Source organism: Mustela lutreola, chromosome 17 (assembly GCF_030435805.1).
Source record: "Mustela lutreola isolate mMusLut2 chromosome 17, mMusLut2.pri, whole genome shotgun sequence".
Taxonomy (NCBI): domain Eukaryota; kingdom Metazoa; phylum Chordata; class Mammalia; order Carnivora; family Mustelidae; genus Mustela; species Mustela lutreola.
This window is the reverse complement of record NC_081306.1, coordinates 27,849,655-27,865,944: the sequence shown is the minus strand read 5'-3', so window position 1 is coordinate 27,865,944 and position 16,290 is coordinate 27,849,655. Positions and strand designations below refer to the sequence as shown.

Below are 16,290 nucleotides of genomic sequence, written 5' to 3'. Positions count from 1 at the left end.
TCAGTTTTCTGTTAGTCTGTCTGGACTTCAAAATCCTATTCCTCAAGATAATGCACACCAAAGTTCTGGATTAAACAAGAAATTAGATGGCACCTGAACACTTGGTTTAATATTCTCAAAAGGACTATGCAACTTATTTCTTACATAATGACATTGTTTTACAAAGATCCACGCTTTTATAATGTTAGTATTTTTAATAATCAATAAAGTCAATTAATCATGATTAAAAATCAAACATAAAAATTTCTACTTTTTGCTTTTGCCCCCTCCATTTAGAACTTACTTATAGCCTGATAATTCAAAGGTCCCTATGTTTATGAAAATCTGGACAGAAATAGCTCTAAGATCCCATTCAGAACTTGATATTAATCTAAGACTTTTGGCTCCATTTATCCTGAGAGCAAAGAGTAGGACAAAGGATTTGAGTACTGTTAGTTTATCTGGGAGATTACCCAAGGTAGAAAAGAATGGGAAAGTGATACAGTGAAGAAGCAACTTTGTCAAAGAGGTACATTGTTGATATAATTGTTGTGGATAGAAAATGAAGGCTTGCTTTTACTGAAAGGTCCTAAGAAACTTCTTTAAGTTGTCCTCATGAAGACCTGAAAACTGACAATTTTACCTATGGTTCTTATTTCCACTTCACTGAGAGCTGTCCTCAGAGGACATTAACTCTCCTACACTTTTGGGTTGTGTTGGAGACATTCTAAAATGAGAGAGAGAACATGAGATGCTATCAGTGTTAAGTAGCTGCAATTTCCCATGGAACTATCCACCACAGGTTTGGCTATAATCAGGTGTTGGGCCTTGATATCAGAGGGATTTGAGGCAGTATCATTTTAGGTTAATCATTATATCTGAAATTTCCAAAAACTTCAACTGATGAAACTTTGATTATAAATCTATAAATATAACAATAAATCATTCAAATTATTTTCATAGAAATACACAAACAAAGCATCAATTGAGTAATATTTACATGTTACAAAATACTGAACTGAAAGAATTTGGTCATAGAACAACGTGTAAGAAGTAGAACTTAGGTTTAGGTTAGAACTCAGGATGCATTTGAGACTCAGTTAAGAAATTGAATGGAGGGACGCCTGGGTGGCTCAGTGGGTTAAGCCACTGTCTTCGACTCAGGTCATGATCCCAGGGTCCTGGGACCGAGCCCCAAATCAGGCTCTCTGCTCAGCAGGGAGCCTGCTTCCTCCTCTCTCTCTGCCTGCCTCTCTGCCTGCTTGTCATCTCTCTCTGTCAAATAAATAAATAAATAAAATCTTTAAAAAAAGAAATTGAATGGATGTCTGACTATCTTATAGGTTTGCTAAAAATCAGTGACTTTGTGTTCACGTGTGGCTATGCAGGAATTTTTAACTTTCTCTAAGAAGTTATTAGATTTGATTATATAAGGGCAGTAAAGGATGGGGTAAAGCAAAGTACAAACCCCATAAAGACAAAGACACTGAGTATGAGAAAAGAGTAATAGATAAGAAGAATCAATGCATTTGAGGAAAATGGGAATTGAAATACACAATGATTGTTGATTTTTTTAGATGGAGAAAACAAAACTAGCTTGCAAGAAGGAAATAACAGAAGACATGTTGTGATGTGATACAGAATCCTGGAAAAGGCAGTAACGTGGATTAAAGGAGTAGGGAGAGCATATCAGGTAATTTGGATAGGAAGGAGTTAGGAGATAATTGCTTGATAAATTTTATATGGCCCACTTAAATGCACAGATTTCTCTTCTTTAATTTATATGGAGAACAGGGTGTCCTTTCTCTTCCCTTTCAGAGCACCAGAGGTGTACTCTTTCAGACTGAAAACCTGAAAAGCTCAGGACTCAGTTGCTTAAGCACAGCTGAGAGGACATATTTCAATTAAGATTTACATTTTGCTGTATGTAGTAGACTGTCAAAAGTGGTTTAACCATATTTTTTCATTTAACAAGAAGACTACAGAGAGTGTTTTCTGGTGTTGGTTCAGAGTCCTAAGAAAGTCAAGTGAAGTATCTTAGAGGTTTTCATGGCTTTTTATTCACAGTTGCAAAAATTGCTGTTGGAGTTCTCACTATTAAGCCCACATTTCTGGCAGAAAGATAGAGGTAAAAGAGAATGATATCTTGTACGACTGATACTTTGTCATATGGTTACAATGTAACTAGAAAAGAGACAATAAAATATTTGATGTTGTTTTAAATTTCCTTGTTGTCAATCCCTCAGTGCTTTCTGATATTAAAGGAAAAAGTAAATGGATATTGACCTGGCAACTATCAACACCTGTCAGTTTCTCTTGGATAACCAATATCTCTATAATCTCTTCTTCCCAGTAAAAAAAATAAAATATATTCATAACCCACACTGTGCCATCTCAAGTTACTGCACCAAGATAAAATTACAACGATTTTCAGTTGTTCCAAATGGACAGAATACCCTTCCTTATGATATCATGTCTTATAAGATAGATAATTGGCTTGCTACCAATCTACCCAGATGTGACTGTGGAAGAGACAGGAAAAAAATAATAATATTTATTCATTCCTTGGGTTGACCCTGTTTACACGGATGCATAACTATTAGAAAAGGTCGGTTTGGGACATTGGAATGAATTTACTTAATGGGTCTGTATGTAATTGGGTTGGAGGAAATTTTTAATTTCTACAAAAATTATTAGAGTTCTATCTTATTCTCTTTTGTTAATTTTCACATGTTAACAAAGCCAACATTTTTGTCTAGCAGACAAGATCTTAAATCCTAACAAAACTCAATTTTTTCCTTTTTTTTTTTAAGTTTGAGAGCCTCATGTTCTCTCATGCTGCTTTAAATACAACTGAAAAAAAAAGGAGCTAAATGGGGCAGTAAGACCAGACTTTTTATTTTATTTATCTTATTTTTAATTAAAAAATTAAAGATTGTATTTATTTATTTGAGAGAGAGAGAGAGCATGAGTGGGGCAGGGGGATGTAGCGGCAGAGAGAGACTGAGAAGTATATTCTGTAATGAGCAGGAAGCCCGATATGGGGCTCGATCCCAGGATCCTGACTGAGATCATGATCAGAGACAAAGGCAGATATATGTGCAAAATCCTTTTTTTTCTGGGAAACAATACTTTACAAGAGATGTTTGAAAAAGTACTGGGGGATCAACTTTAATCGGAGATACAAAAATTTAATTGACTTTTGTAAAGCTACAGGGATCCAAATGATGGGAATCCCAGCCCGTTTAGGTTGTGGACAACAGAGTATTCTTCTCTGTAATATTTTATTTTCTTCCATGTCTACTAACTCCAGTCCAAGTTCACTGATCTCTTTTTAGATAGTGCAAAACATGGCAAAGAATACCAAACAAGTGCCCAATATTCTACATTTATTACATCATTTCTAACTTATAGAAGTGTGTTATCAAGGCTGGTTCTGTGAACGAACCTAGCTATGCTAAAGTGTGTTTTGTTCTCCATGAAATTAAATATGATTATCACACAATTATAAAATACTTGTGTCAATAATTTTTATTCAAATATTAATAAGAGAAGCAGATATTAAAACTAGTTCACATGGTTATTTGGGATATAAGCAGAGTTGTGCAGCAGAAGTGCTCTGGGCCCATAATTTGGGTTATAGAATTTATGTTCTCTAATGAAAAATCACTAACTTGCATTATTGTTACCAAGAATCTTGTGCATTACCATCAGTTTTCTACATTACAACCTCTTGCTCTACAGTTTGTAAATAACTTTTTCAATAGCAAGCTAATAAACGGGGTGACTCCAATGGATTGAGATAATCTCCAGAGTTTCTGCTACATAATGCCCAGGACTCCATTGAAAGGACACCTAAGAATTTATTTTGCCTAAAAATTTGATCATTTTTTTCACTGTCCTTACCTATTTTCCAAACCTAGTCCTTTTGCTTCACCTTTCAGTCTACGGACAACCCTGTATCTGACTGACTTGTTAGTTCTGGGAATGTTTTGCAGATTAATTTGCTTGCCAGAGGTGGTTCCTCTAATTGATGTCTAAGAACCCTAATTAGTTAAGAAAACTTTTTTTTTAACATTTTCATTGCTACTTATTATTATTATTATTATTATTGCTAATATCTCTATTATAAATAATTCACAAGGGCATCTTTCTTTCAAAAAGTACATTTGACTCTGTCAGTGAAAGTGGTAAAGGGATTTGAGAAAATAAGGCAAAGCACTGGCATTATGTGTTAAAACTTTAAATATTATAGACACATTTACTTAATTTCTAATACTGTTGTTGCTTACAATTAAATAAGATGTTTTCCATGAACCATGCATTACAGCAAATATATTGTTTATACAGATTAAATTTTCATCAAAAGGGACGCCTGGGTGGCTCAGTTGGTTAAGCAGCTGCCTTTGGCTCAGGTCATGATCCCAGCATCCTGGGATCGAGTCCCGCATCGGGCTCCTTGCTCGGCCGGGAGCCTGCTTCTCCCTCTGCCTGCCATTCTGTCTGCCTGTGCTTGCTCTCTCGCCCACTCTCTCTGATAAAGAAATAAAATCTTAAAATAAGTAAATAAATTTTCATCTAAAAATTGTAAGTGTATTTTATTGTAGGATCCTGATAAGCATTTTGCAGATGAGAAAAGTGAAATTTAGAAAAGTATGTCTCTTCAAATCCCTCATACAATATCTGGCCTAGATAGAAGGATATACTATCACAATTGAGGAAGATAATTGAGATTACTTAAAATGAAACAAGATGGGATTGGGAGGGAGAGAAACCATAAGTGACTCTTATTCTCACAAAACAAACTGAGGGTTGCCGAGGGGAGGGGGTTTGGGAGAAGGGGTTGGGATTATGGACATTGGGGAGGGCATGTGATTTGGTGAGTGCTGTGAAGTGTGTAAACCTGGTGATTCACAGACCTGTACCCCTGGGGATAAAAATATATGTTTATAAAAAATAAAAAAATTATTAAAAAAAAAATGATAAACTTTACTGTATTGGGTTTTTTAAAAGTTTGCCACAGATTCAGATTCTTTTAAAATATATATCTATTTTGTGTAAAGAGAATGCACTGAGAAGTAAAAAGAAAGTGATATATCAGTGCTACCAACTATGAACAATGAAAGTGTGCAATTTTAAATAAATTTAAATAAATTCCTATTTATTTTATATATTTATAAATTTAAATAAATTCCTATTTATTTATTATTAAAGAAATTCCTCTAACAAACAGTATGTTTTGATGGTTGCTAGCAGGAAAGTGTTGTACTACATGGAAGTAATCAGAAAATGTGATCTAAAAGTCTGCTTTCAAGGGCGCCTGGGTGGCTCAGTGGGTTAAAATTCTGCTTTCAAGAAGCTATAACAGTATGTACTGAGCATTAGCTATTATATGCTATGGATGAATAACTGAAATCTACATTTGAAACTAATGGTACACTATATGTTAACTAATTGAATTTTAAAAAGTTAATTAAAAAAACCACTATTTTATAAAACAATATTCCCAACAGGCTCTTTTGCTTTCAAATATTCACTTTGCAATGAGAGTCATTACTTTTGTCTAGCCAATTCTTACACCACTGTTTATCCCTTCCCTGCTTTATCCCTTCCCAGTATCAATAAAGGCTCACTTGGGTTACCTAGAAGCCATGAGAAAGCTTGTAATAGATCTGGCTGGTTTTCACCAGCAATTTGACCACCATGTGCACAGGGAAGTCTATTGATAAAGGCTTTATTGCAATAAGTTGCAAATACATGGATGATTTTGAATTCTCTTACTTGAGGTCTTGTTTCATGATAATAAATTTAGGGTGGCTTATTGGAATGGATGTTATTAACATATCTTCATAGTTCTAAGTACATGGAATTGTAAAATAGATTAATGAATGTGGCATTACTGACAACTGTCCTCATTTTGAAATCAAATTACAGTGTACTCAGATGAGGAAGCAAAGCAGATTTGGGATTATGAGTGAAATAATTTAAAAAAGTCTTAGGGGTATGATCACACTATTGGGTCATTCAGTAGAAAAATGTCAACTGATTGAGATTCTGTGTTCCCTGATTTCAGAGAGAAGTTAAATAAGTAACACGAGGAGACTAGGAAGCCAAACATAAGTGATAATTTTGTGCCAGGGTGCGTATACATCTGTTTATCTTCTTGCTTTACCACTAAGGTTGCTCCTAGAGGAGAGTTGAAATATGTGTTGGAGCTAATCTCTGTGGATTACACAAGAAACCACATCCTACAGCTCTCCCTGAAACACCCCTTATGATTTCAATGTAATTTGGTTTTTGCATTTTTAGAAATAACAAAATACTTTGCAAACTCATCTACTTTATTACCACCCCAAGTGAGTCAGCTGATTCCACATTTTAACACAGTGACAGTCACAGAGGAATGGAGGAATGAGTAGAGTTATCAATATATGTGCTTTTAAGAAGTATGACAGGGTAGCAGCTATTTCCAGGAACCAAAACATGGGTCAGCAGCTATGCAGGAAAAGTGATGGAATAAATGACTCATTTCAGAGGAGTTCTATAACATATTAGTTCTATAATGTATCTTCAGCACCCAATTACGCGCTTTGATCTAAAGATAAGGATTTACAGTTAAGGTCCCATTTATGATTTGACTGGTAGGGTCTGAATCATTTTTACTATTGTTTTGACTATTACTTGAAACCTATAGTAGTACTTGGGATATGTGTTGTGTATTCTGTGAACATGTGCTATTTTTAGATTAGATAACTTCTGTCTCGAACCCCTGTTAATTTGTTTGTTTCTGTTTATTTGATAGTGGTTTCAGTAAATGGATATATCTGAAAAATTGCAAAGCCACTATTAAAATAAGTTATTATGATATATAGCATGGAATTGCACATTCCTCCTTTGAATCCGACAGAGCTTCACCATATCCTTAACAATTTGGGAAAAACATGCTATTATTTTTCTTTATAAAATTTCTCCTGTTAGGCTGTGATGGTTGTCATCAGCAGTAACTCCTCTTAAGGCTTTGTCAAAAGAGTTGAAAAAATTGGAAAGGTGTGAATGAAGCTGTTTGCTGAATATAAAGAAAAGAGCATTGAAGTACAATTCACACTCTTACTTCTCCTTCTATGCTTTCAGATGTTTGACATTTGAAAATTTTGCTTTTAGGAGAGATGCCCTATATAATTCTTACTTTAAGGAGCAAGTTGCTTTTATAATTTTTTAATTGTTCTACCATTCAAGTATTTCCATTTAAATTAAATTCAATACCATTTAAAAAAAATCAAAAGTGCAGCCAGTATTCAATTCCTGGGCTAAATAATTTTAGAAAGCTTTGTGTTATTGAACCTACAGGGTTTTTCTGTTGTTTTAACTCTTTCTTTCTGTGATTTTTCCCATTAGTCACGTAAGGGACTGCAATATAACAGACATGGAGGATAAAGAAGGACTGAATAGAACAATCCTTGGCCTCATGAAGTTGAGAATCTAGCAAGGGAGTCAAACAATTCAATCATTCAGAGACAATTTATGGAGTTCCAGGCCTAAGATGAGCACAACAAAACCCCAGCACAGAGGAATCATTTTAGTGGGAGAGATAGATAATAGGTAAGCCAACTTAAAAAAAAAATCGTACTGGTTTTTCTTTAATAGTGATGCATATTTGAACTAAATTAGCACATTTTAAAAAGAGCAGTGATTGAGAAGAGGCTTTTTAACTGAGTGGTCCGAAAGGGCCTCCCTGAAAAAGTCTGTTTTGAACAGATTTCTGAATAATATCAGCTAGGAAGCTGCGTAAAAATCTCAGGGATGGGTGATTTTTCCAGTCAAAAAACTGTAAAGGCTCCAAAGTCACAATAGAGCTATAAGTTTCTCTAATAAAGTAACTTCTGACAAAGAATGAGAAGAAATAACTAACCCAGGTTTGAAAGAAAAGGGACAGACTTCCTATGGAATTCATATTTAATTAAAGCTCTAAAGGACAAAAATACAATAGAGCAAAATTCTGGTCACGCTGATATACCTAATGAAAGTTCATAAACAAGGTGTGGGTAGCAAAGAGTGTGTGGGAATGTTGGTAAGAACAGTGGGGAAGAGTCATCCCTGAACATGTTCTTAAATGAAGCAATTCTTGTGTTGTTTTAAAGGGTAAATTGGAGTTTGCCTAAGTGATTAGAGAAGGATGCCTCAGCTTACGGAAGTTCAAAGCCATAACGATGTGATAAACTACTGCAGACATTTTCATGTATATTTGTTGTTGCTTCTAGTAATGGTGATCTAAAAACTCCTACTTAAGACAACTAATAATCCAGACAAAATAGCTTTTAAAATTAAAAATATCAGAATGATTATAAAAATTAAGGTTGGGATTACTGGGCCAAAATACGAAATACAATGAGAGCCTAGAGATATATGCCCTGAAGCCATTTTAGCTATGAGAGCATTTGAAACTGCTAAAACACACTGAGCTGTGTTGTTAATAGACTCTTGATACTAGAGAAACAAAATTCAAAATCCAGCAGCAATCAAATTTGAGGACTTTGGTACAACCCAAATTTAAGTTGAGATCCCCAAAGCACAAGAAGAAGCAGAAATAAGACTATAGCCTACCATGCCTTCTGTGTAAACTGAGAAAGTCAATCACTGAATTTGGAGTATGATTGTCTTGTAGAGTCTCAGATATAAGAGAAAATCCTGCCAAGGAGGACCATACCATTATTATAGCTCTTAATTATCCCTACTCAATAAGAGTTTCAAATATAATGTCTTGAACATAGCAAAATGTAACAAAGCACACAAAGAAAAACCATTAACAAGATTTGATAGACAAAATGGGATTAAGTATGATGTTAAAATGATCAATAAAGATTGTAAAATGACTTTATTTTTTGCTCAAAGAAATGAGAGGGGAAGCAAATTGAACAAAAAACTGAAACTAAAAATGATATTGAGAAAGGTTTTATAAATGAACCAAATGGATACTCTAGAACTTTAAAGATATGACAGCTAATTTAAGATACCACAGGGGTGCCTGGGTGGCTCACTTAATTAAACCTCCAATTCATTTTCCTTTTTTTTTTTAACACCTTAATTGTATTTTATTTCTTTCATTTTGGCTCAGGTCATGATGTCAGGGTTGTGAAATAGAGCCCAGAGTTGGGCTCTGTGCTGAGCCTGGAGCCTGCTTAAGATTCTTTCCCCTTCTTTTTCTATCCCTCCCTGCGCTCTCACTTGCTCGCTCTCTCTTGCTTGTAAATAGATAGATAGATAGATAGATAATAGACAAAGCAAAATAAAAGCAGATTATGAAAATAAATATAAAGATTTTGAAATGAAAACAAGTTCAAAATAAAATAGAGAAGACCTACACAGCTAAAAGTTCATTCAGAATATCTACTATTAAAGAAGTCAGTATGACACAAATCAAAAGATTTGAGCATGTACTTTACAGAAAGGGTAATCCAAATGGCCACTCATATATAAAAACTGTTTATCTTTATTATGAATCTGGAATTAAATTGAATTAAATTAAAAATAAATTAAAACCTAAAATGACATACTATTACACACTTACCATATTGGGCAACAGTAAAATTGTCTTGCAAGAATGTGAAAGAATGAAAGTGCCCATAATAAAAACATTTGAGGTAAGTTGGACAATATTTAGAAAACTTAAAAAACTTAAATAAAGATTTGGTCCATTCCTAGAAATACAACATGGAACTAAATGAATATTTTCACCAGGATATGCACACAGATGATTATAGCTATTTCATTCATAACGGCAGATCAGTAGTGGTCTATTTGCACAATGTTACATTAAATAAGAGAGAATATTAACAAACTGGGAGGAGGGGCTAGGTTGTTATCATAAACAGATCTTCTATGGTGCTGATTATGTTCTATTTCTCAAAATCTTAAGTTAAAAAAGTTTTCAAATATATATCTAGATAGATAAATGATAGATAGACAGATATCCCAGAAGCTGCAATGCTAGGCTAAGACCAGGCTTTAAAGGGCTTTTCTATACTCTACTAAATACTTGAAACCATTCATTATATCATAGCTCAGTGTTCAAATCTCCATTTGTTTCCTCAGTTTCCTCATATTTATCTTAAGGTGACCTGATCCAGACTTTTGATCACCTTTGTCTAAATATTTCTATTTTAACAAAGTCCTTTTGAACACTGAGAGACTAAAACGTAGAAAAATACTCTGATTGTTATCTCACTAGAGTGCAAAATATATAGTTACCCATTAACTAATGATATCCATGTCTACATTAGATCCATGACATTTTTAATTCTTGGGAGCTTTTGGTAAATGAAGCTTTAAGCCATCACCACATGAATAAAATTAAAGAACTAAATGAAAACAGGCCAAGTATTTACAGAGTAATAGAATGTGCAGTGGAAAGAGTACAATTCTGAAATCATAAAGCCTAAATTAGTGTGATGCATCTTTACTAGCCATGTAATCATAAACCAGTTATCTAAATGTGTTAGCCTCAGTTTTTTCACCCATGAAATGGTGATGATAATACTTATTATGCAGAGTTGTTGTGTGGATGTGATGAAGCATGGAGCATGAGTGTCTCATATTCCATGCTAAAATGATAGCTATTTTTATACTTATAATAAATTAAATTGTTCAAAATGGTAATATTCATTTATATTGAGGCATTGTATTGACTATTCACAGACACATTTACCAAAATAAATTTCATTTTACTTTACCCCCTCTGAGGATATATATTCCCTAATTCAATATGAATCTCATTATGAATAATAATTATCATAATAAATATGCTGATTTTTCTTCTATTTATTTTTAGGGAAGTATCCTTTACTGTTGGACATAAGGAAACTTAAGCAAGTCTGTCTTATTCAAAATTTGCATGCTGCTTTCTTATGAAACTAGATTATAGAGTTGTATGAAATAAATTCATGCAGTTAAGACATTTATGTTTGGAAAACTGGGTGGTCAGTTTAGTATTTCAAAAGAAGATTTTAAATTTAAACCTTAAAACTGAGCTCTTTCAGCCTTATTTATAGGCCATCCTTCATGCTTCATAAGTACTCCTTCATTGTAAACTAAGTAATAGTTTTTGTCACAGTGTATATAACGAAAATGGATTTTATATTCTATTATTTCAGAGTTCGTTGCAGTTTCTACTTCCTTACTTCCTTTTTTGAAAAATAGATTAATTCTACAAAAAGTTTTTTCCAGCTTTATTGAAAAAAAAAAGACATATTATAATTTGTAAATGTAAGAAATGATTTCTTATAACATTGCAAACTTTTAACATTGTGTAAATTTTGTACAATTTGATAAATTGGTATACATCTTTATTGCAATATAATCTACATAAAAATGTTAATACATCTATCTTGTATAGTTGCCACTGATTTTTATGCATGTATCGTAAGGAATTTTAAGATCTATTCTCTTAGCAACTTTTATGTATATAGTATAGTAGAGATAAACTTCAGAGGTCTTGTGGGTTTTGTTCCAGACTGCCTCAATAAAGTGATTATCTCAAAAAACTAAGTCAAATTATTATTTTTTTTGGTTTCCCAGTGCAAATAAAAATTACGTTTCCCAGTGCATATAAAAAATAAACACTATACTCTACTGTTCCAAAGCATTATGTTTTTAAAGAAAAACCATGTATATACCTTAAGTAAACTAGTTCTGAGTTTTCAGTGGGTCATAATTACTGATCACAGATCACCATAACAAATACAATAATAATGAAAAAACTTGAAATATTGCAAGAATTACCAACATGTGACAGAGAGACACAAAATGAACAAATGTTGTTAGAAAAATGGTGGCAGCAGACCTCTTTTATACAAGATTGCTATAAACTTTCAACTTGTAAGAATGTGATATATGCAAAGTTTAATAAAGGGAAGCACAATAAAAATGTATGTATATATTATTAACTATGATCATCATGCTGTACATTAGATCCCCAGAACTTTTTCATATTATAGTTGCAAGTTTGCACCCTTTGACCACCTTACTCCACCCCAGGTTCACCCCTTGTCAACTCAACTCTACGTTTCCATTAGTTTGCCTTTTCCTCAGATCCTGTATGTAAGGGATATCATAATACATAAATTAAAAAAATATATAAAATCTTTGAAATATTTCACTTAGTATAACACCTTCAAGATCCATCCATGCTGTTGTAAATGGCAGTATTTCTTAATTTTTCATGGTTAAGTAGTATTCCATAGTATATTTTAACCATACTTATTTTATTCATTCATCCATTAATGGATATTGAAGTTATTTCCATCTCTTGCTTAGAGTTAATAATTTTATAATAAACATAAGAGTGCAGATATGTCTTTGAACAGTGACTTCGTTTCCTTTAGATATATACCTAGAAGTGGGATTACTGAATCATATGGTATTTTTACTTTTAATAATATGAATAATATCCATACTGTTTTCCATACAAATTTATATCCCTAGCACAGTGCATAAGTTCCCCATTTTCCCCAATATTTACCAAAATTTGTTAGTTTCAATTTTTGGGTAGTATATATTCTAATAGGTAGTAATATCTTGCTGTGTTTTTCAGAGGTAAACAACAACAACAACAACAACAACATAATGACTTTGTCCTGAGTTTTTTACATTGAGCACTTTTTAATGCTCCTGTTGGTCATTTATATAACTTTTTTGAAAAAAAAAAAGTCTATTGAGATCCTTTTGCTATTTTTTAATTATATATATTTTTTCTATTTGTATCTGTTGGTTATTAACCTCTTTTCAGATATAAGATTTGTAAGTATTTTCTTACATTCTGTGGATTGTGTTTTCATTCTCTCTCTCTTTTTTTTTTGGCAATGCAGAAACTTTAGTTTGATGTAGTACCATTTATTTATTTTTGCTTTTTTTTTGCTTGTGTTTTTGGTCTGGTATCCAGAAAACTATTGGCAAGACCAATGTCAAGGAGAATTTTTCCTATGTTTTCCTTTAGGAAATGTAGTTTCATGCATCACCTTTAAGTCTTTAATCTATTTCAAGTTAAGACTTATGAGTGATATAAGGTTCCAGTTTTACTGTTTATGTGACTATTCAGTTTTAAATATCATTTATTGAACAGACTATCTTTACCCATTACATATGTTGGCCCCTGTCAAATATTAGGTGACTATGAAAGGATTTATTTCTGGACTCTCAATTCTGTTCTACTTGTTTATGGGTCTTTTTTTATGCCAGTATACTTTATTGTTTTGAGCATGAGGGCTTTGTAGTATAGTTTCAAATCAAGAAGTGTAATTTCTCTTCTTCATTCTTTCTCAGAACTGCTTTGATTATTTGTCGTCTTTTATGGTCTCATATAAATTTTAGGATTCTTTACTTACTTCTGTAAAAAATTATATGGATTTTTTTTAAGATTTTTAATTTATTTATTTGACAGAGAGAGATGACAAGCAGGCAGAGAGGCAGGCAGAGAGAGAAGAGGAAGCAGGCTTCCTGCTGAGCAGAGAGTCTGATGCGGGGCTCGATCCCAGGACCCTGGGATCATGACCTGAGCCGAAAGCAGCGGCTTAACCCACTGAGCCACACAGGCGCCCCTAACATTGGATTTTTGATAGGAATTGGATTTACAGATGGTTTTCGGTAGTATGGACATTTTAACAATGTTAATTCTTGCCATTCATAAATATGAGCTATCTTTCCGTTTGTGTCTCCTTCAATTTCTTTATCAATGTCATAGTTTATGGAGTACAGATCTTTCATCTTCTTAGTTAAATCTATTCCTAAGTATTTTATTATTTTTGATGCTATTGTGAATTAGATTGTTTTCTTTATTTTTTCAGATAGTTCATCATTAGAGTGTTAAAATGCTCCTGTCTTGTGCTTACTTTGGCAGCACATATACTAAAATTGGAATGATGCAGAGAAGATTAGCGTGATCACTAAACAAGGATGACATGAAAAACTGGGAAGCATTCCATATTAAAAAGAAATGAAACAAAACAAAATTCTTGTCTGTTATATATTGATCTTGTATTTGGCAGCTTTACTAAATTTGTTTATTCAAAATTTTTTGTGAAGTTTTTAGGATTTTTTAACATGTAAGTTCATGTTATCCAAAAAAATAAAATTTTACTTCTTCCTTTTTTTTTTTTGGAGTCTCTTATTTCCTTGTGTTCCTTGTTTCTCTGGCTAGGACATCCAGTAGTATGTCAAATGAGAGTAGTGAAAGTGGATACACTTGTCTTTTTTCTGATCGTTAAGGGGAAAACTTTCAAACTTTTTTGATTGAATATGAGATTAGCTCTGGGCTTGCAATATGTGTTTTCTCTTTAATGGATTTTTAAAATTATTTTTTAAATTTTTTTATAAACATATAATGTGTTTTTATCCCTAGGGGTACAGGTCTGTGAATCACCAGGTTCACACATTTCATAGCACTCACCATCACTCACCATAGCACTTGCCCTCCCCAATGTCCATACCCCCACCATCCTCTCCCAACACACCTCCCCCCAGCAACCCTCAGTCTGTCTTGTGAGATTCAGTCTTTTATGGTTTGTCTCCCTCCCAATCCCATCTTCTATTTTTCTTTTCGTACGCCCGAAACCGCCTATGTTGCATCTCTACTTCATCATATCAGGGAAATCATAGGATAGTTGTCTTTCTCAGATCGATTTATTTCGCCAAGCATAATACCCTCTAGTTCCATCCACGTCATCACAAATAGCAGGATTTCATTTCTTTTGATGGCTGCATAGTATTCCATTGTACATATATACCACATCTTATTTATTGATTCATCTGTTGAAGGACATTTAGGTTCTTTCCATAGTTTAACTATTGTGGACATTGCTGCTATAAACATTTGGGTGCATGTGCCCCTTCAGAATGCCACGTTTGTATCTTTAGGGTATATACTCAGTACTACAATCACTGGGTCATAGGGTAGTTCTATTTTCTGCTTTTTGAGGCACCTCCACGCTGTTTTCCAGAGTGGTTGCACCAGCTTGCATTCCCGCGTACAGTGTAGGAGGGTTGCCCTTTCTCCACATCCTCGCCAGCATCTGTCATTGACTGACTTGTTCATTTTAGCCATTCTGAAAGGTGTGAGGTGGTATCTCATTCTGGTTTTGATTTGTATTTCCCTGATGCCGAGTAATGTGGAGCATTTTTTCATGTGTCTGTTGGCCATTTAGATGTATTCTTTGCAGAAATGTCTGTTCATGTGCTCTGCCCATTTCTTCATTGGGTTATTTGTTCTTAGGGTGTTGAGTTTGATAAGCTCTTTATAAATTTTGGATACTGGCCCTTTATCTGGTATGTTATTTGCAAATATCTTCACCCAGATAACTTCTGACAGTCATCTTTTGGCTTTGTTAACTGTTTCCTTTGCTGGGCAAAAGCTTTTTGATCTGATGAAATCCCAATAGTTCATTCTTGCCCTTGCTTCCCTTGCCTTTGGTGATGTTCCTAGGAAGAAGTTGCTGCTGCTGAGGTCAAAGAGGTTGCTACCTGCTCTCTCCTCAAGGATTTTGATGGATTCTTTCTCACATTATACTTCTTCATCCATTTCCAGTCTATTTTCATGTATGGTGTAAGGAAATGATTCAATGTCATTTTTCTGCATGTGGCTGTTCAATTTTCCCGACTCTAAGGCCAGCGGCACCTTCTCTTCCCCGGGGGTGGCGTGCTGTACCTTCCCACACTTGCTCCTGGGTACCGCGGTGACACAAGTGTGCGACCACGCTTCTCTCTCAAGTAGAGGGGATGCTAGGGCAAAGAGAATTTCGCTCCATGCGGGTATTTTCCAACCTGCTGTGGAGACTAGAACAGGCAAGCAGCAGCATCCCCAAACCCAACTCTGATTTCCCAACAAAAGATGTACTTTCCCAGGGGAGATGCCCAGGCAAAGAGGCTATCGCTGTATGCGGGTTTCTCCCACCCAGAGACTGGGCTCGGGCAAGCAGCAGCAGCCCGCAGAACATTTCTCAGGGAATGCGGTGCTTTCGCAGAGGCTTTGGCTTGGAGCGTACAGCACTTCGCCGCTGCTTCCTCAACAAGGCTTCATTCGCATCAGGGAAGAAGAGCTGTGGGAGAGCTGGTGCCTCCTGGCCTTGCTTTCCGGGATCCATGTTCCCATCCTGGGTTCACCCTGTCAGGCCGAACTAAGCAGACAAAGCCAGAACCGTGCAGTAGCGTACGTAGCCTAGGATGGCACTCTATGCACACTACCATCTCGCGGTGTAGGCATCGCTTGGCCTTTTACTCAGGCGCTCAGGAGGACTCGCGGACTAGGCCAGCGCTTTCCCCACTGGA

General features: G+C 34.7%; 1 non-coding gene across 1 annotated transcript; it reads left to right on the top strand.

Moving 5' to 3' along the window:
• The first annotated feature begins 13,851 nt into the window (after positions 1 to 13,851).
• LOC131820178 (U6 spliceosomal RNA) lies at positions 13,852 to 13,958 on the top strand. The gene has a single exon (XR_009349497.1). It is a non-coding gene; the product is annotated as a U6 spliceosomal RNA (small nuclear RNA).
• The last annotated feature ends 2,332 nt before the right edge of the window (positions 13,959 to 16,290 follow it).